Genomic DNA, 20,001 nt, shown 5'->3' on the forward strand with positions numbered 1-20,001 from the left:
GAAAGGCATACATGAATTGTGAGACTGCTCCAGGTGCAGCGGGCAGTCACAAGTTAGAAATACTCTCTTAGGTATCTATACCCTTATGGAGTTTAGATATTTCTTTTGGATATGATTAATTTGAAGGAAACCAAGGTGGATGAGTAACCTTTTAAGTAGAAGAGTATACAGAGACAGGAAGGATGGGTGAATTAGTGTGGCTAGAAACAATCAATATGAGCATGGTATCTTAGTTATGAGGATCTGGATAGTGGGGTGTAATGGATAATGGGGGATAATGGTTTGGGCTGCAAAGGCAGCTCTTGTGGTTTGCCTGGAGAGCTTTACTCCAGTGCTCAGCTGTGTCACTTTGATGCCAATTTAGGATGGTTGAGAAATCAGAACATGACGGTAGGCTGGAGATATGGAGCACCAAAGGGTAGGGTTTGATAGAAGGGTGTGGGTCCCTTGATCCTCGTGGTAGCAAGCAGGGGACAAGAAGACCGGAAGGTAGTTAGAGGGATTATAAACGAGGTGGTGCAGCTATCTTGCATCCAGCCTAGAGTACAGAAAGACTCCCACATCAAAGCTGGATAAATACAGAGTGTTCCTCATCCACTTTCTTTGAGGTTCCATTGGACTGTATTGGAAAACTGATCATTGACTAACAGATCAGTCTTGTGTGGGACAAAGTTCTATACTCAGTGTGTATAGGGGGTTAGCAATAGAGCATGTGGTACCCAGTTTTATGTCTCCATCTCATCTCAGATAATCCATCAGGAGTGGTTTGCTAGAAAATGAGCTGGCTAAGGCTTAAACCAGGTAAGATGGAGCCAATATTGAAAGGTTGAGAAGCAACTAGAAGCTATTGCAGACATTATATTGACTACCTTGATCAAGAACGTACACCTGCTGTTTGTTATCCAAATCCATAATTTGGGGGTCTGGTTATACCAAGATCACCAAGTAGCAGCTTGGCTGGCATTTTTCCATCTGTTGTTGTCCAGACATATATGACCTTGACTTTCAGATGCAAATCTTGCTATTGTTATCCATGCCATTGCCTTGGCTATTTCAAGATCAGACCACTGCAATATTCTCTGCAGGGGGACACTCCTTAAGGGTATTTGGTAATTGACACTGATACAGAACATAGCCACCTGTCTGGTGAATGGTGCCTTGACAGGAGCAGCTGACATCAGTAACCTGCACTGGTTAGCTGCCACTCAGTGTTGTCTCTCTCTCTCTTTCCATGTAATATTACTATAGTAGCAATCAGCTGAAGTGCTTGAACTGGAGTTCCCAAGGTACAGACAGCAGAGGAGCTACTAGCAGACTGTACCAACACTTCTCTGTGAGGAACAGACCTTTGGAATTCCCTCCCCCACTTAGCCCAAATCTACTCACTTTCAAAATATGACTATCTGTTATCCAAGCTTTTGAGGGCAGGGCCACCCAGAGGATTCAGGGGGCCTGAGGCAAAGCAATTTTGGGGGTCACTTCCATAAAAAAAAGTTCCAATACTATAGAATACTATATTCTCATGGGGGCCTGGGGCAAATTGCCCCACTTGCCCCTCCCGCCCCTGGGCAGCCCTGTTTGAGGGAGGGAGGAAGTAAGAGGGAATGATACAGAATCTGAGGTAGAATAGGGTATTGTTACTTGATCATCACTGGATTCTGTAATGGATTAGACCTGTTCAGATGCTTTTCTTTGTGGTCAAATTTTGCATGCTGTTATGTTCGTAACATGCTCACAGAGAAGTTAGACAAAAACATTCTTGCTGGAAGGTTGCAATGTAACACTACTTTATTTCTTAGAATTCAGAACGACACCACACAAGAACACAAAACAGAGACAGAAAAAGCATGCTGCTCCCTAAAGCAGAGAAGTACAAATCAACCCATCCAGGGGGTGGCACGTATCGTTGGGGAAAGGAGGGTATGCCTCCCCAAACAGCCCAGTGTGGCCCCACCCAGACTCTGCCCCTTTCTGTTGCCCTTCCCCCTTGGGCCCAGCCCAGGAAGGCTGCTTGTCTTCAGGGAAGCATGCTGGGACTGGGAGGGCCACTGGCCCACATGTCTGGTGCTTGGGAGCTGGTGGGCCGTGTGCCACCTGCCCGCTACTTGGAGGCTGGGGGGCGTGCACCTGGTGCTGCGATGGGGGTGGGGGGAGGGCTAGTGGCTGCTGGGGGGGAAGCTCAGGGCTCTGGTGGGGGAAAGAGGTGGGAGGGGCAGAATCTGGTGCCAGAGGGGTGGGCCTGCCAGGGGCTAGCCTCCCTGAGCCAGAGGTTCACCTGTCACCCATGAACTCATCTTACTTTAGGCTGGCTCTCTGCAGACTGACTGAGATCACATGCTTCCCTGCAGAACCCCGTAGCCTGCAAGTAAGACCAAAAAATATCTCTTACTCTTAAAGTGACAGCTTGTCATTTTAACACTTTTTTTACACCACACACTGGTTTTTAAGGCATGGCAGAACACCTGGAGATTTAAATGGGTGCCTTTTTTGGTTTAAAAATCAAAGTAAATGAAGTATCAGGGGGTAGCCGTGTTAGTCTGGATCTGTAAAAGCAGCAAAGAATCCTGTGGCACCTTAAAGACTAACAGACGTTTTGGAGCATGAGCTTTTGTGGGTGAATACCCACTTCGTCAGATGCATGTAGTGGAAATTTCCAGAGGCAGGTATATATATGCAGGAAAGCTAGAGATAATGAGGTTAGTTCAATCAGGGAGGATGAGGCCCTGTTCTAGCAGTTGAGGTGTGAAAACCAAGGGAGGAGAAACTGGTTTTGTAGTTGGCAGGCCATTCACAGTCTTTGTTTAATCCTGAGCTGATAGTGTCAAATTTGCAGATGAACTGAAGCTCAGCAGTTTCTCTTTGAAGTCTGGTCCTGAAGTTTTTTTGCTACAGGATGGCCACCTTAAGGTCTCCTATAGTGTGGCCAGGGAGGCTGAAGTGTTCTCCTACAGGTTTTTGTATATTGCCATTCCTAATATCTGATTTGTGTCTGTTTATCCTTTTCCGTAGCGACTGTCCAGTTTGGCTGATGTACATAGCAGAGGGGCATTGCTGGCATATGATGGCATATATTACATTGGTGGATGTGCAGGTGAATGAACCGGTGATAGTGTGGCTGATCTGGTTAGGTCCTGTGATGGTGTCGCTGGTGTAGATATGTGGGCAGAGTTGGCATTGAGGTTTGTTGCATGGATTGGTTCCTGAGCTAGAGTTACTATGGTGCGGTGTGCAGTTACTGGTGAGAATATGTTTCAGGTTGGCAGATTGCCTGTGGGGGAGGACTGGCCTGCCACCCAAGGCCTATGAAAGTGTGGGATCGTTGTCCAGGATGGGTTGTAGATCCCTGATGATGCGTTGGAGTTCATCTGCAAATTTGACACCATCAGCTCAGGATTAAACAAAGACTGTGAATGGCTTGCCAACTACAAAACTAGTTTCTCCTCCCTTGGTTTTCACACCTCAACTGCTAGAACAGGGCCTCATCCTCCCTGATTGAACTAACCTCATTATCTCTAGCTTGCCTGCATACATATACCTGCCCCTGGAAATTTCCACTACATGCATCTGACGAAGTGGGTATTCACCCACGAAAGCTCATGCTCCAAAACATCTGTTAGTCTATAAGGTGCCACAGGATTCTTTGCTGCTTTTAAAGTAAATGAAGTGGGAAAAGATGAGAAAAGTGAGGGCTTGAGTGAGCCAGAAAAAATGGGAGGTGTCATGGGGGCCATGAGAACAGGGATAGAGGCAGAGCTGAGATATGGTGTTATATTGGCAAACCCCTCTGGTGTTGGAAGAAAAAGGAAACAGCATTTTAAACATTCATGTGTGCATTTGGGGGTAGGAGACTCCAAGAACAACAATCAGGGAATAATGGAGGAAAAATATCTATTTAAAAAGGAGCGAAATCATTTTGCATTTACTCATTTCAGTTCATCCCAGTTTCTCTGACTTACTTAATCTTTTCCAAATAAGTAGATACAGATTATAAATGTAAATCAGATATTTTGGGTTGGACTTGGTAACTGAAGCTTGCCAAACAGATTCAGACACAGGCTTTTATAGGCATGCTGTAAAAACAGAAATGCTGTAAACAAACCATAGAAAAGGATGTTTACGGTCATTTTCTTCTCCCTATCCTCTTCCTCCTATCAGTTCACAGGGCAACACATTACATGTTTGTTCTCTTGGTAGCTATGGTTCCATTTGCAACACACCCACTGACATAATGTGATGTCTTGGCCTGTGAAGCTTTGGGATAAGCTTATTTCAAAATTATATGGTAAAGAAGCAGAATATCCTCAAAGTATCTTAAATCTGCATTTGTAGATGAAAAAGTAAAGAATCGTGTCTCACGGTGGTTACAAGAATGACCATATTTTCATGACATTTCACGGCATAGTGTAATCACAATGTCATTTTTTACAACATTAAGTAAAATATGGAAATTTGGGAAGTTCTTTGTACTCTGCCATAACAAAACACATATGTTCATTTAGTTTATTCCCTACATTCTCTAATTGCTCCCTCCTCCTTTTACACATTTGTTCACATGTATATCAAGCAATTTGCTTCTGTGTCTGCTTTTTTCAGTGCTATCTGCAGGGATGAAGTAGACAGATACTGAGCTAAAGTCTGTCCTCATTTGCAATAGTGCAACTCCACTGACTCCAAGACAGTTTCGTTTTCCCACACAAGCAGGAAAACCAGAATAAATTATTCAAAATTCCATCCCTTTTCTTCTCTTTCTTTACTAATGATGTGGAAATGTGAATGTCAGAAGTGGGCCAGTAGCATGCCTGCTCCTGTGCAGTTATGAGGAATGGGGAATGGTGGGTGGGGATGTCCATAAAAGCGATTGGGTTTCAGGATCCCATCCAGAATAGTGCATACGGCTTTTCCCTTGATTCACAAAGAATGTGGTACTGATCCATAATTTAACCAAAGTTTGACAGATGACAGACAGCATGTGTATTTGTCTGGAAAAGTAAAGTGTGTCATCATTAACACACATCCTTTTTACACCATCAGTAGAACAATTCATATGTAACTGCATATTGGGAGGACCCCCTCAGTCTCAAACACCAAAAGTTTACCAAAACCTCCCTCATGCTGCAAGACCAAATAGCCCAATTATAAACTAATAACAATCCTAAAGTATCCTATGACTTTCATCCCAGTGTACATATAAATTACTAACCATCTACTATTTCCCTATTTAGGTACAGCAAATAGGTTCCAGGTTGAGTTGCTACTGAGATATTCTTAAGATGAATTACTAACATGCTATAATGAAAAATTGCTAGTGTGCTACCTTGGGCTCTTTATGAATTTTTGAACAGGAAAGCTTTTCTCTACTCCCAGAAGGCCAAATGCAGCCCTGCTGGCTTCTTTTTGCATTCCCATTCCACTCTGTTGTACTAGCAGTTCTTATTTACTCATTGTGTAAGCTTCCCAGTTCTCCTGTGTGAACATTTCTACAAACATTTTCATAAAAATCACTAATGACTGTATATCTTTGTATAGCCATTCCCAACAGCTATTCAGTTGTAGCCTTAAAATGTCCATCAAAACAGAAATTCAATGAAAAATGGGGCAGAAGGGAAGAGAGGTTTTTTAAAATCTGTTTCTGATCACCTCATACACACAGACTGTAATCATTTTAGCATTTCTGATAGGTTTGCTTGTGCCTCTGCAGAAGGAGAGCAGTGCTGGGGGGGACTGTTTAAGCAAGAGAGGATCAGGATATGGAAAATGGGGTTTTCAACACGTTTATTAGATAAACAGTCTCCACTGGCAATGTAACATTGTATTCTACTATATGTATGCCCATCACTGTGTTATGTGAACTCCACTTGTGGTACATGCAGGGGATCAGACACACACACTTCTGGGATTGCTATCACCGCAGGCTTCACTTTCCTTCATTCTGCTATACTAAAGTGTCTGCAGCCAAATAGTTGTTGCCCCCTGTGTGAATGGTGATGTGAAGGAAAGGGAGCCCTGCCTCCTCCTCCCACCGCTCAGCACATCTGCACTTTAACTTCCACAGTTTGGCCCTAAATGAATATATTTGATGGGGAGGATTTTGTCTTTTAAATAAATAATGGAGTTTCTTTCCAGGATCCAATTAAATGGATGTTTTAAAAATCAAGGATTTCTTTCATATGGAAAGATTTTAATAAGCCATTTAGCTGAAAGCACAATCTATCTTTGAGTGACCCTTTGTGCAGAGAAATAGGCACCCAAGAATAATCCATGTGTTATAGTCTGAAGAGCTCTGTCATCAAGGATGCAAGCAAGGAAAAAAACATAGCACCTCATTTTTATGTGAGGTTTTTAAAAAGTGTATTTAACTGTGTCAGCTCCCTTGCCTACAGTCACAGGCTATTGTTCTCCACAGTGACTCTCCAACCTTCTCAGATCCACACAGGGAAGAAATCCCATTCATCATTATTGATTACTTTAGGCCTTGAAGGGCTTTGTGAGGCAAAGCCTTGTGTCAATGTAGGATAACGGGCATGGTCAGACCCTCTCTAGGATTCTTTGTTTAGGTTTGTTGGGGTGCCTGTGGCACTCTGTGGGCTTGTCTACATCACAAAGTTGCAGCGCTGGTGAGGGGGTTACAGCGCTGCAACTTAGGAGGTGTACACATCTGCAGGGCATCACCAGCGCTGCAACTCCCTGTTTGCAGCGCTGGCCGTACTCCCGTTTTGTCTCGGGTGTAGAGGATCCAGCGCTGGTGATCCAGCGCTGGTAATCAAGTGTAGACACTTACCAGCGCTTTTCTTGACCTCCGTGGAATAAGCAGGTATCCCAGCATACCTGAGGAAGCCTCTGGCAATCAAGCTGGTCTCCTTCCCCGGTTTGCTCTCGCGTTCCCCGAACCTCCGTGCAAGCAGGTCTCCTTCCCTGCGGTTTGCAGGGTGGTTCGGGGAACGCGAGAGCAAACCGCAGCAAAGCTGGTCTCCTTCCCCGGTTCGCTCTCGCGTTCCCCGAACCTCCGTGCAAGCAGGTCTCCTTCCCTGCAGTTTGCAGGGGGGTTCGGGGAACGCGAGAGCAAACCGCGGCGAAGCTGGTCTCCTTCCCCAGTTTGCTCTCGCGTTCCCCGAACCCCCCTTGAAGCCGCCCAACAGCGCTGCAGTATGGCCACATCTAACACCACTTGCAGCGCTGGTTGCTGTAAGTGTGGCCACTCTGCAGCGCTGGCCCTATACAGCTGTACTAATACAGCTGTAACAACCAGCGCTGCAAAATTTTAGATGTAGACATACCCTGTGTATATGTCTAAACTGAACATCCTGAAGCAGAGCTCTGTGTTAACTCAGAAGCTTGTCTCTTTCATCAACAGAAGTTGGTCCAATAAAAGATATGACCTCACCTGCTTTCTCTCCATAATATCCAGGGAGGAGGGATAGCTCAGTGGTTTGAGCATTAGCCTACTAAACCCAGGGTTATGAGTTCAATGCTTCAGAGGGCCATTTGGGGATTAGCCCTGCTTTGAGCAGGGGGTTGGATTAGATGACCTCCTGAGGTCCCTTCCAACTCTAATAATATATGATAAACATGACTACAACAACCCTGCAGTAAACTGAGTATCAGTTCCATACAGCACAAAAAGCTAAGAGAGAATTGCACTGCCAGGATCAAGTTTGCTTTACAAACTATTGGGAAGGTGGGAAACAATAATATTCAGTTATGTGGAAAGTCAGGGACATTTTTCAGGTAAGAACACAGACTTTGGTGTTTGTTTGGAAAAATCTATGCATCCAGAAGTTTATGGGCTTGATGCAGGAAATAGTGAGTGAAATTCTGTAGCCTGTGTTATGCAGAAGATCAGACTGGGGTAAAATTTCAGAAGTGCCTAATTGACTCAGGAGTCTACATCTAATTTTCAAAAGTGACTTGGCCATTTAGGAGCCTTAGTCTCATTGATTCACAATTTTTAATTCCACAAAATTCAGGGTTGTTTGTATGTAGGGCTTTTGTTTAGCTTAATATTAGAGATAGGAGCCAGTTCTGAGTTTTACAATGGAGCCCCTAAATTTAGACTATGAATCTCAACTAAAGCCTGAAATTATTTGCGTCCAGGGTTTGTGCTTGGTTCTCTCATTTGTAAGAGTAGCAACTATATTAGGGAAACCGTTTCACATGTGATGTTTAATTTTGTAAAAACAACTTGGGATATAGTTTTATGAAAGATGCTGTACAGAACAAAACTATATTCTTTTGTAGCAGTTGCTAGTACCATTAATATTGTTCCATCATATGCCACTGGAATAGTAGATCCCAGAGAACTGCCAGAGGCAGAGTGCCAGCATTTAAAACCCTATCAGAACCAACAGACCAAAAAGCTGTCCTTCCTTTCTCTTCTCAAATTATAAAAGAAATTTAAATTGCAGGGGAGAGATGAGGATGGGAACTGGGGAACAAGATATCCTTCTACTGAGCTCATAAAAATATGCAGACTTCCAGATATCAAAATCTGGGAATTTTGTTATGTATCAAAACAGTGTCTGGCGTATTCCAAAGTCCAGGTTCATGCATCTTAGTATGGGCTGAGATTTGGAACACGTAGACTTCACCATGCATCAGAAGTTCTCTTTTGGGACCAAAAAAGAATGAGATATGGAACATGCTGGACTCCATTATATGTTGATGTTGTAGCCAGAAGCTTATATTTGGAACCATGTCTATTTTTGTTAATTAGTCCAATAAAAAAAAATATGACAGGTTTTTCTATATTCCCATTTTAATTAGAGTATTATTTTGCTGGCTGTTGACTAAAACAATGAATGACTTTGAGCCAAACTCTGGACTCAAATATTCTCATGAGACTCCCACGTTAGCCTGTCTGTCTCCTTTCATAGGCCCAATCACTGTAATATATCAGCATATCTAATAAATATTAGTGAATTTATCTTCACAGGTAGAGAATTATTAGTGCCATTGTTCTAAAGGTGGGAAACTAAGATACAGGGAAATTAAAGGTTTGGTTGCTTTGGATGGAACTAGAGCTGGTCAGGAATTTTCTGACAAAATAGGTTTTAATTGGAAAAATACTGTACTGTCAACATCAACATTTTTACTGGGAACTTTCATTGGGAAGATTTCTCGGGCACAGAATGGAATCTCTGGCCAAAACTTCAGAGAGAATGTGAAAGAATAGCTGAGTCGTTAGGGCACTCATTCTAGGTAAGTGAGAGATCTAGGTTCATGTCCCTGCTCTGAATAAGGCAGAACAACAACTTGTCTCCCACATCCCTAGAGGATACCCTGTCCACTGGACTATTTGGGGGAGGAGGGTGAAGTTTCTCTCACTTCTTTTGCAAAAAAACAAAAAACTTTGAAACATGTCAGTCTCATCCTGATGTAAAATAGGAATTTTTTGAAATAATAAAATCTGTTTCCCACGCAATGAGACTACTATATTGTGGATACTTCTCTTAAAACATCTGCCCAGTGTGCAATGGCTGTCAAAAAAGCTAACAGAAAGTTAGGAAGCATTAGGAAAGGGCTAGATAATAAGACAGAAAATATCATAATGCCATTATATAAATCCACGGTATGCCCACACCTTGAATATTGCATGCAGTTCTGGTTGCCACATCTAAAAAATATATATATTAGAATTGTGAAAATACAGAGATGGGAAGCAAAAATTACTAGGGGTATGGAACAGCTTCCATACAAGGAGAGATTAAAAAGACAAACTATTCAGGTTAGAAAAGAGATGACTAAGAGGGAATAGGATAGAGGTCTATAAAAATCATGAATGATATGGAGGAAGTGAATAAGGAAGTCTTATTCACCGCTTCATGTAACATAAGAACCAGAGGTCACCCAATGAAATTAATAGTCAGAAGGTTTAAAATAAATATAAGGAAGTACTCCTTCCAACAACACAGAGTCAACATGTAGAATGCATTGCCAGGAGATGTTGTGAAGGCCAAAACTACAGTGGGGTTCAAAAAAGATTAGATAAGTTCATGTAGGGTAGGCCCTTCAACGGCTATTAGTCAAGATGGTCAAAGAAGCAATCCCATGTTTTGGGTGCCCCTAAGTCTCTGACTGCCAGAAGCTGGGCCTGGTTGACGGGATGGATCACTCAATAATTGCCCTGTTTTGTTCATTCCCTCTGAAGCATCTGGCACCACTCATTGTTGGAAGGCAGGATACTGGGCTAGATGGATCATTGGTCTGACCTAATATGGCCATTCTTATGTTCTTACGCAGTAGCAGACTAAGATAGTATTGAGCATGAGATGGCAGAATCAGACAGGACAGCTATGAAAGACCAACTAATTGAAAACAAGTCTCCTGAATCCCAATCCACTGCCTCAACCATCCTTTCTGTCAAAATATGGTAATAATTGGGACTTTATCAGTTGGAAAGGTAATATGGCACACACAAAATATCTAATCAGTTCTTAAAATGTAGTGGGGATAACTTCTTGTTTCAGAAGTAATCAGGAGGACCATTTTAGATTTCATTCTGACTAACTGGGAGGAATTGCTTGTGAATCTGAAGGTGAAAAGCAGTTTGGGTGAAAGTGATCATGAAATGATAGATTTCCTGATTCTAAGTGTAAGCAGAGTTAGGATGAGCTCTACCCTGACATCTGGTGGAAAGAATTTCAGAGAGTGTATTTGCATAGGCACGCCTACCCCATCCCATGCTGCCGAGCTGTGGGACTGCTTGGTGACAAATGACTCAACCTCAGTTGAGTGGTACTTGCTAGACAAGGGACATGGGTTCCAAAACCCAGTGAATGGAGAGAGAGGCTGGGGACAGGTATCTGTGCCTGGTGGTGCAGTCTCCTTGTGGAGCCAGAAGCACCAGTTCCACCCCCTTCTCACTCCACTGTGGAATGTCAGAGTTGATTTTTTTATTCCCTCAAGAATCTAAATACAGGTTACTGAGCTGAACTCACTTTGGGCTAATGGTGCACTAGCACTGGGGCTCCCCTACTAAGAGCTGAGATCACTAAGAGTAGATTTCACTAAAGAGCTGAAATTACTGAGCTGAGAGCACTAAGTACTGTGCTAACTAGTGGGGGAGCCTGAAGCGATACTGTGGAACAGAGCAGCTGGTGGAGTGGAGCAGTTGTGGGGACAGCTGGAGCGGACCACGGGACAGCTAGTGGCAGCCTAGCGGCTGGCAGAGCGGAGTAGCTGTGGGATGGGTGGAGCGGCCCACAGAGCGAGAGGAGCCGAGCAGTTTGCAGGGAGAACTGGAGCAGCTCATGGAGCAGAGCAGCTGGTGGAGCGGAGCAGTTTCTGAGGACGGCTGGAGGAGCACAGTGGAGCGGCTGGTAAAGCGGAGCAGTTCGTGGAGAAGGCGGAAGCAGAACCCACGGAGAGGCAGGGCAGTTGGCCCCGGACCACGTAAGGTGCCCCTTTCTACCCAGGCGGGGGGGAGGGACCTCTACAGATAAACTCTCGAACTCTGGGGTGGCATTGACCAGAGACTTTTGGGTTGTTGGACTTTGGGGTGATTGGACTTAAAACCCTAAGGGGAAAAAGGACAGTGCCAAATGTACTTGGAGGTGGGTTTTTGTTTATGGTTTGTGTTATAACCCTGTTTGTGGTGTTTCTACAATGGGATGCCGCATAGATTCCTTCCTTTATTAAAAAGATTTTGCTATACTCAGACTCCGTGCTTGCGAGAGGGGAAGTATTGCCTCCTAGAGGCGCCCAGGGGGGTGTGGTATGTGAGTGTCCCAGGTCACTGGGTGGGGGCTCGAGCCGGTTATGCATTGTGTTACTGAAACGGAACCCCTGGATACTGAACCCGGCCCTTGTTGCTGCCAACTCAGAGGGGCAGAAAGGTTGTCACTGGGTGGGGGCTCGAGCCGGTTGTGCATTGTGTTACTGAAACGGAACCCCTGGATACTGAACCCGGCCCTTGTTGCTGCCAACTCAGAGGGGCAGAAAGGTTACATAAGGAAAGGAAGGCATGAGAGAAGCAGAATAAGGACAGCGGACTTCAAAAAAAAGCAGCCTTTAACAAACTCGAGAGAACTGATAGGTAAAATCCCATGGGAAGAAAATCTAAGGGCAAAAAGAGTTCAGGAGAACTGGCAGTTTCTCAGATAATACCAAAGGTGCACCTGTAAACTATCCCGATGAGAGGGAAAGATAGGAAGAATAGTATGAGGCCAATATGGCTCCATCAGGAGCTCTTTAAAGACCTGAAAATCAAAAAGGAATTCTACAAAAAAAGGGGAAATATGGACAAATTGCTGAGGAGGTCAAGCATATAGGGCCTAAATCAGAAAGGCTAAGGCACAAAATGAGTTACATCTGACAATAGGCAAAAATGGCAATAAAAAGAGGTTTAATAAATACATTAGGAGCAAGAGAACAATGAAAGAAAGGGAGATTTAGGTTAGATAATAGGGGAAATTTTCCAATGATAAAAGATAGTTAAACACTAGAATTGTGCTTCCAGAATCCCCATCACTTGGGGTTTTTAAGAACAGTTCAGACAAACACCTATCAGGGATGGTCTAGGTTCGCTTGGTCCTGCCTCAGCACAAAGGACTGGACTATATGACCTCTTGGAGGCACTTCAACACCTATATTTCTATTATTCTATGTATTTGACACACAAAAAATGGCTTTATATTTAAGAATTAATTTTAAAACCCTGTCATTTAAGAGATCTGGCTCAACTCACATAGCCTTTATCTACAGCAATCCTAACATACTACTGTATGTCTTTTCAAAAGGACACTGCTACCCTATGTAAACAGAGAGATAGGACTTCTGATGGGGTTTTCATTCCTCTCTGCTACTAATATCTATCCAAGTTAAGTGCATGCATCAGTGAAAGAATTCATCATAGCAATTGTTTGTCTGCCTCTCCCCCTCCATTATTGTTATTACTTGGACTATAGTAGATAGGAACAAGTATATATATATATCCCTTTCCATTTCTTCACCAGTCATTACATTGATTGCTATGTAAAACTGTTCATTTATTTAAGCTCTCACTGTCTTTTGAAGGTTATGCAACTGGCAATAGTTAGGATAACCTTTAGTTTGATCTTTGTAAGCAATCACATGTTGGGAAGCAGCACCATTTAAGGTTTGATGAAGTAGTGACTTTTATGCAAAGTGGTTTCTGAAAATTGAGGTCAGGCTCAACCTCTGGGGAAAGTAAATTTTAATCTCTACAAAAGATTTTATTTAATTTTTAACTTTAAACAGAAATCATTAAGAGTGACTGAAAAACATTTTCTGCTCTTTTTTAAATGAAAATTTCCAACCAGCTGAGTAAGGCAAGCCACTGGCTAGCAATCTGGCACCCCATCAAACTAATTTTGACCCAGAAGAGATATTCAACAAACACCTGGAAGAGAGGACCAGGATGGTGTGTCATCCACTCAACAGCTGACATACACTGCAATATAAAAGTGCACTGAAGAAATAACTACCAGTATGTCAGGCATATTGTGGAAACATAAGAAGCCTCCAGGGCTAAAAGTAGCTTAGTTCCCTGAGGACTAGTATTTTATGTCTTTCTAATACGTTCAGGAGGCAACCAGTAAAATCAAAATGGAGGGAAGGATGAGTGCAAGAAACAGAGAGAGCCCATTCTGAACTGCCAAATATTATTTTGTTCGTGTAAATGAATACGGTGTAGAATCGAAGTTGTATTTTAGGTTGAGGGGATGGGAACTCTTGCAAAGACAAAAATGAATAGGCTTGTTAAGGCCAATCTTGCTCCCAGTGTCTTCGATGGAAGGATTGGGCTCTTTATGGAATGTTGATGTATAGTGATGGATCAATGGTGGAAAGAATTCTAGTCCCAGATTTTTAAAGATATTGATGTGTTGCTGCACTCAGAGTTGCAGTAACTGATTTAGGAGCCTGTCTCATTTTCAAAAGGTATTTAGGCACAAAAGGGATTTAGGAGTTTAAAACTCCTTAGGTATTGCAATGCTGAGCACAGCAACACCTAAATATGCTTAATAATCTGGGCCATAGCCTGAGGTTATTGCTGCATTCAGACAATTTTCTGCCACTGCAGGGCATTTCTTGTATGATCTCCTATGTTCTATTTGCCATCATTCCCCTGTTTCCCATGGCTTGTTTCTGTCTTCTCTTGTTTTTCCTCCATGTTTCCTTAAAACACAAAGCAGGAAAAAAAAAAAGGACAAGTAATTTTCTGATATGAGTTTGGCTTTATATTGTACATAGCTTGGGGGGAGGGTTGTTTGTTTTAATTGAATTGTGATAGTGTTTCTCCCTCCTCCCCCAACAATAAAAACACTTAATAAAAAAGGGCTTTAAATAACAAAATAGTCAACATCTTAAGCCTAGTTCCATGATAATTTCCAAGGAAAAAGGTCCTTATCCAAAGCCCTCCTTCACATGCTGCAAGTTAGGACTTATGGAATAAAAAATCAGGGTCATGGTCACTGTGAACACCATTTTCATAAAGGCTTTAATCATTATGCTCTAGTTAGGCTGCAATCTGTTGCGTTTGATGCAGGAATTATTGGGTGAAACTCTATGGCAGGGTTTCTCAAATAGGGGTCACCGCTTGTGTAGGAAAAGCCCCTGGGAGGCCGGTCCGGTTTGTTTACCTGCCCCATCCGCAGGTCCGGCTGATAGCAGCTCCCACTGGCCATGGTTTGCCGCTGCAGGCCAATGGAGGCTGCTGGAAGTGGCTCGGCCGAGGGATTTACTGGCCGCCGGTTCCAGCAGCTCCCATTGGCCCGGAGCAGTGATCTGCAGCCAGTGGGAGCCGTGATCGGACGGATCTGAGGACAGGGCAGGTAAACAAACTGGCCCGGCCTGCAAGGCGCTTTCCCTATACAAGTGGCGACCTCAGTTTGAGAAACCCTGTTCTATGGCCTGTGCTATGCAGGAGGTCAGATTAGATGATTATAATGGTCTCTTCTGGCCTTAAAACATATGAAACTCCCTAGTAAAATGAGGAGAAAAAGTGTAGTTGGTGTAAGAGGTTAGAAAGGATTTAAGAAATGTCTTATTGCAGTACTTTCTGCCCCCAGTATGGCTTTTTAGCATGTGTGACGTAAAAATAACTGCTTTGTGAATGAGCAGAATATTTTCTCCTCCTGTACCAGGCCTCCTATGTCTGATACTAGGGAGGGGAGAATGTTTCAAGGATGAATCAGAGCTGTATTGCATAGTAGAAAATATCATAATATAAAAGATTTTATCAGGAGAAAAGAAGATTTTCCACTTCTCTTCTTATATACAAAGGTTTAGGAGACAGCTGGAAGAAGAAGCATTATAAAATATTCAGTAGGCTTTTTAACTGTTGTTTTAAACATGCCTTCCCTGTAGGCTCCATTTTGTCCAAGTCCAGGTGGTTACTCGCAGGGAAGAGCATGTTTTCCTGCTCTCTGAGAAATCCTTCAAACCACATGGGGTTTCAAGCAAGACAATAAAAGGGGACCAGCATGTGACCTGATTGATTTTTCAGAGGTGCTGAGGATCTGCAACCTCTACTGAAATTAGAGAGGTCAGAAGGGTACAATGCCTTTAAAAATCAGTTAGGTCATTTATTGAGGTGAGTTAATATGGATTCATATTCCTAACTTTAGGCACTCATTGGGAAACTTTTCCCTAGGAATCTAAATGGGTATTTAAGTTGGAATGCTGGAGGCAGGTGAGTATGAAGGTGATATTTTATATAGTCATTTTTCTGGCAGCAACTGCATTTGTAATGCGACAGGGCAGACAAGCCTGTCACCGGATCAGTGTTACTGAGATTCAGGCAAGTTAGTTCAGCAGTGAACCAGGGTAATCAGGATCGACAAGAATTCCATTAACAGCTACTAAGGGGATTTAAAACATTCTGTGAATTGGCCTTGAATGAAGCTCTTAAGCTTGAATTCTCCATCTTCCTGTGATTCAGCACCACATATGTAACATTAGGAGAAAAAAATATATATAAACCAAACAAGCCTCCATATATTTGTTTGTAACGATTGGTCGGCCAGGCATTGACGCCAATATCTCAGATCTTTTGCAGCTTCTGCAGGAAAGTTTCTGATGAACAGAGCCCTAAGCATCTATTCAGAGACATCGCTCTAGTGGAAAGATAAATGTTATTCCTTCTACAGTAGAGGTCTGATTGTTAGCTCTGATAGAGATAGACTGTAAATGGAGCTTGTATGAGCAGAGATAAAAAGGAGCTTCAGGTTTAAAAAAACAAAAACAGCAGGAAAGAGATGAACTAAGAAGGGTCAATGAGTCTAAAATAACCACTTATGTCAAGGGACCAAAACATACTAAGTGTACGATGACAGGCTGGGAATAAGATTGGAGTCTGCTAGTAAGTAATTCCTTTAGTTATGGTAGAAGCAGGGTTCTGGAGTCACTGAGCAGACAAATAATATCAGTAAGCTAGCACAGAGCAATTTAAATCCATATTTATTTCAGATAAATTAATATGTATATGCTTCTTGTGACCTTTGCCAAACGCCATTCTTTATCATCCCAAATAGCATTTCAAACATTTTAATCAGGGTAAGATTTAGATGTCTTTTTTTTTCCTTTTTTTTCCTTGTTTTAAAGTGAGACTCTCTCTCTCAACACAAAAGCTGAGTGGAGTCCTTCAAAATACTAAGATGGTCTGACTAGCTACGAGCAGTTTCATCAAAGTAAACAAGCTGCAAGTGGCACCCTTCTTTAGTCCAAGTACAATAGCTTACAGTTCTTGCCATACAAAGGAGAGAGGTGGAAAAGAAAGAGGAGCATGACTTTCTTCTATTTGTTTAAGTTCAGAGAGAGATCATGCATGCCAGGATCTCTAGAATCTGACCCAGCTGAATTCTGAGATGTTGCAATTTAGCAGAAGAAAGAAAAAATGCAGCGACGTGGAGTTTTAACAGTCCTAGTGACTGCTTCTTCCATTCACATGTAGAGAGCTTACATGGCTAGTTCCCATCAAATCCAAAAGGCATTGCAGACCTGTAATCCCTCATCTATCAATGGACAAAGATACATAACTACAAAAGTGAGATGAAAGTTAAGAGCCAGCTCACATAGTAGCCCCTCTTTGAGGCAAACATGGTGATGATCATCTCTATCATTGACCATCAGCTCAAAAGAGCACAGCCAGCCCAAGCTACCATTTCTTCTACTTTGAAACTGCTGCAAACTCTTTTCATTCCAGCCTGCCACCAGCAAAGTACTTACACGTGTGCGGCTACAGAATGTAGTTAGCAGAAGCTGTTAATAAACACAGCAGCCATCTCTTTCCCACACACCATTACCCCCAACCCATGGGAATTCAACCACATCAGCTCTACAATGTGTCTTGGATATCCTAGACTCCAAATCTGGACCTCATGGATGGTAGCCAGTAATGTCTTCGGAAGATACCACGCTTCATGTCCCTGACCAGGACTTTGTAATGTTCAAAATAGACAATGCATCCATCCCAAACTATCCCCTCTGGATTTGTGATTGGAGGGTCCTTTCTGCAATCAGAAGGAGGGATATTTGCTCCCCCCTCACAGAAATTACTTCTCCCAGAGACCTCTGTCATAAGCTTTTACAGCACAACGGAGCTTAGTAAGGCCCTGGTTTTAAACCCAAACTAGTGCATGCTGGGACAAGACACTTACAGATTTCAGGCAGATGACTGGAAATGCCAGATGGGTTCAACTAAGCTGGTTTGTTCTTTACCTTAATACTGAACCTGAACATTGTTAAGACTCCCAGGTACGGTGACCAGATGTCCTGATTATATAGGGACAGTCCCGATTTTGGGGTCTTTTTCTTATATAGGCTCCTATTACCCCTCACCCCGTCCCGATTTTTTCACATTTGCTGTCTAGTCACCCTACTCCCAGGGTATGTCTATACAGTGATTAAACACTCATTGCTGGCCTGGGTCAGCTGACTGAGGCTCATGAGGCTGGGGCTGCTGAGATGTAAAATTGCTGTGTAGATATTTGGGCTCAGACTAGAGCCCAAGTTCTGGGACCCCACGACTGGGAAGGGTCCCAGAGCCTGGGCTCCAGCCCAAGCACAGACATCTATACTGCAATTTTTAGCCCCACAACCTGAGCCCTGTGAGCCTGAGCCAGCTGATACAGGCCAGCCAAAGTTGTTCCGTGGGTCTTTTATTCCAGTGTAGTCGACATACCCTTGTAACCTGGGAGATAAGACAGCTTAATTCTCTGGTTCCACCATGCCACTTGCCTGATGGAGAAAATTAACATAAAGGACTGGCAACAGAGTAATTTTTTTTAATTATATTAAAAGTGGAACCTGTTACGTGACTTCTGTTCTGATTGTGTTGATCATTCACTAGTTTAGTGGAGAAGCCTTGAAGCATGGGGTTCCTACCATCTCTTCCCAGCACACTGCTGTTGTACAGTATGTCCCTTTCTGAATCTATATGGCAATAAGAGCTATATAGAGCTGAATAAAACATTGTTGTGATGCTGTTTGAGATGGGAGGGAAAATGGTCTCCCCTATCTGCCTCATCCTGGTTGAAATGCAGGAGGAGTAAGCAAAAACGTATGTTTGCATGGGCTTCTGTGAGCCCTCCAGAGAAAAATAGGTGTCATACTGTACAATGCTGTTTCTTCTTACAGTCATTCAGTGATGCTGTTGACTGCTAAATTATGAAGGACTACAGCAATATGGCTAAGCCACAGAGAAAGGAGAGCAAAAAATACTGGCTGTCTATTTTTAAGACACATACATCTCTATAAAGGAAACAATAACATTGGGAGAGTGAGATAGGCATTTAAAAGTAATAAATGTAAGGCATTTCACTAATAAGGAAGCATTATAGGGTTTATTCTAAGCTCCAGTAACAAGGCCATACAATGACCATATATCTGAGGGGGAAGGTGGAGAGCAGAAAATCAATACTTATTTGTGACACATATTCAAGTACATAGAAACCCGTTTTAAGTGATCACTCAAGCAAGCAACAACTTGCAGTGGCCTTCAATAAGAAGGTGGAGCAAAAATAATAATACATTTAGGTCCGTCATTTAAGACAGGAGTCTTAAAGATGGTCTCTTATACAAGTTTCACTGTATTTATATTTAGAATGAGCTGCAACGAATTCATTACAAAAACCAAGAGAACTTGCTGCCTGATGAGGTTTTGCTTATGATCTGCCTTCCTTCCAAATGACCTACTTAGTTCTCAACATTTAGATATGCATTGCATGTAATTGGACTGTATGCAGCAGGAATAGCAAAGAGCTTTCTAGCTGGAGGATGTGATTTGAAAGAGCAGTGATCAATGGATCCTGGCATTAGTATCTTTCTTCTTTCTCTTCATAACTGGTATGGCCATCAATATACATAAACCTTTAACTAAGAGAACATGGTAGTATGCTTTTCCTTAGTTTGAGCAATGGATTTAAAAAAAAGAGTCATTTTTCTAAATACCACACAAATATACCTCTGGTTTGCATAAATGGTCTAATAACACACACATGTTTTAGGACATATTGCTTAACAGAACTGGTTGAAATTTTTTGTTCAAAACTTTTTTTTTAAACTGGAAACTCTTGCATAAAGCTCCTGTTTTATCTAAATGTTCCATATTTTTGTCATAGCCAGAAATGTCGATTTTTGCTTTGTCTGTTGCCCTCTGTCCCTTTTACTCCTTCTTTCTCTCTCCAGGGTTTGGGGTGGGTTTGTTTTGTTTAGCTTTGCTTTTCACTGCTCTTTAATTTTTCCTTTTGCTGCTCTGTTGCTTCAAAGGATTAAGTTTTGAAAAAAGGTTAGACTGGCAAAAGGCAAAATGGAAAAAAAAAAAAAAAAACAACCTCCCTGCCAGACCCTAAATATTATTCATTCTGTTGCATTCAGTAGCAAAAAGCGGGAAAGGGGAAAAAGAAAAAAAAATTGAAAATATTGACTTTTTAAAAAAATTACTAGACCACTCTCCTCCACCCTGTGATAACTCCAAAGGACATAGAAAGGGGCAGGAAACCAGGCCAGCCTCTTGGACAATGAAAGGCCTGGCTGGCAGATGTC

The sequence above is a fragment of the Gopherus evgoodei genome, chromosome 1, assembly GCF_007399415.2.
Source record: "Gopherus evgoodei ecotype Sinaloan lineage chromosome 1, rGopEvg1_v1.p, whole genome shotgun sequence".
NCBI classification, from domain to species: domain Eukaryota; kingdom Metazoa; phylum Chordata; order Testudines; family Testudinidae; genus Gopherus; species Gopherus evgoodei.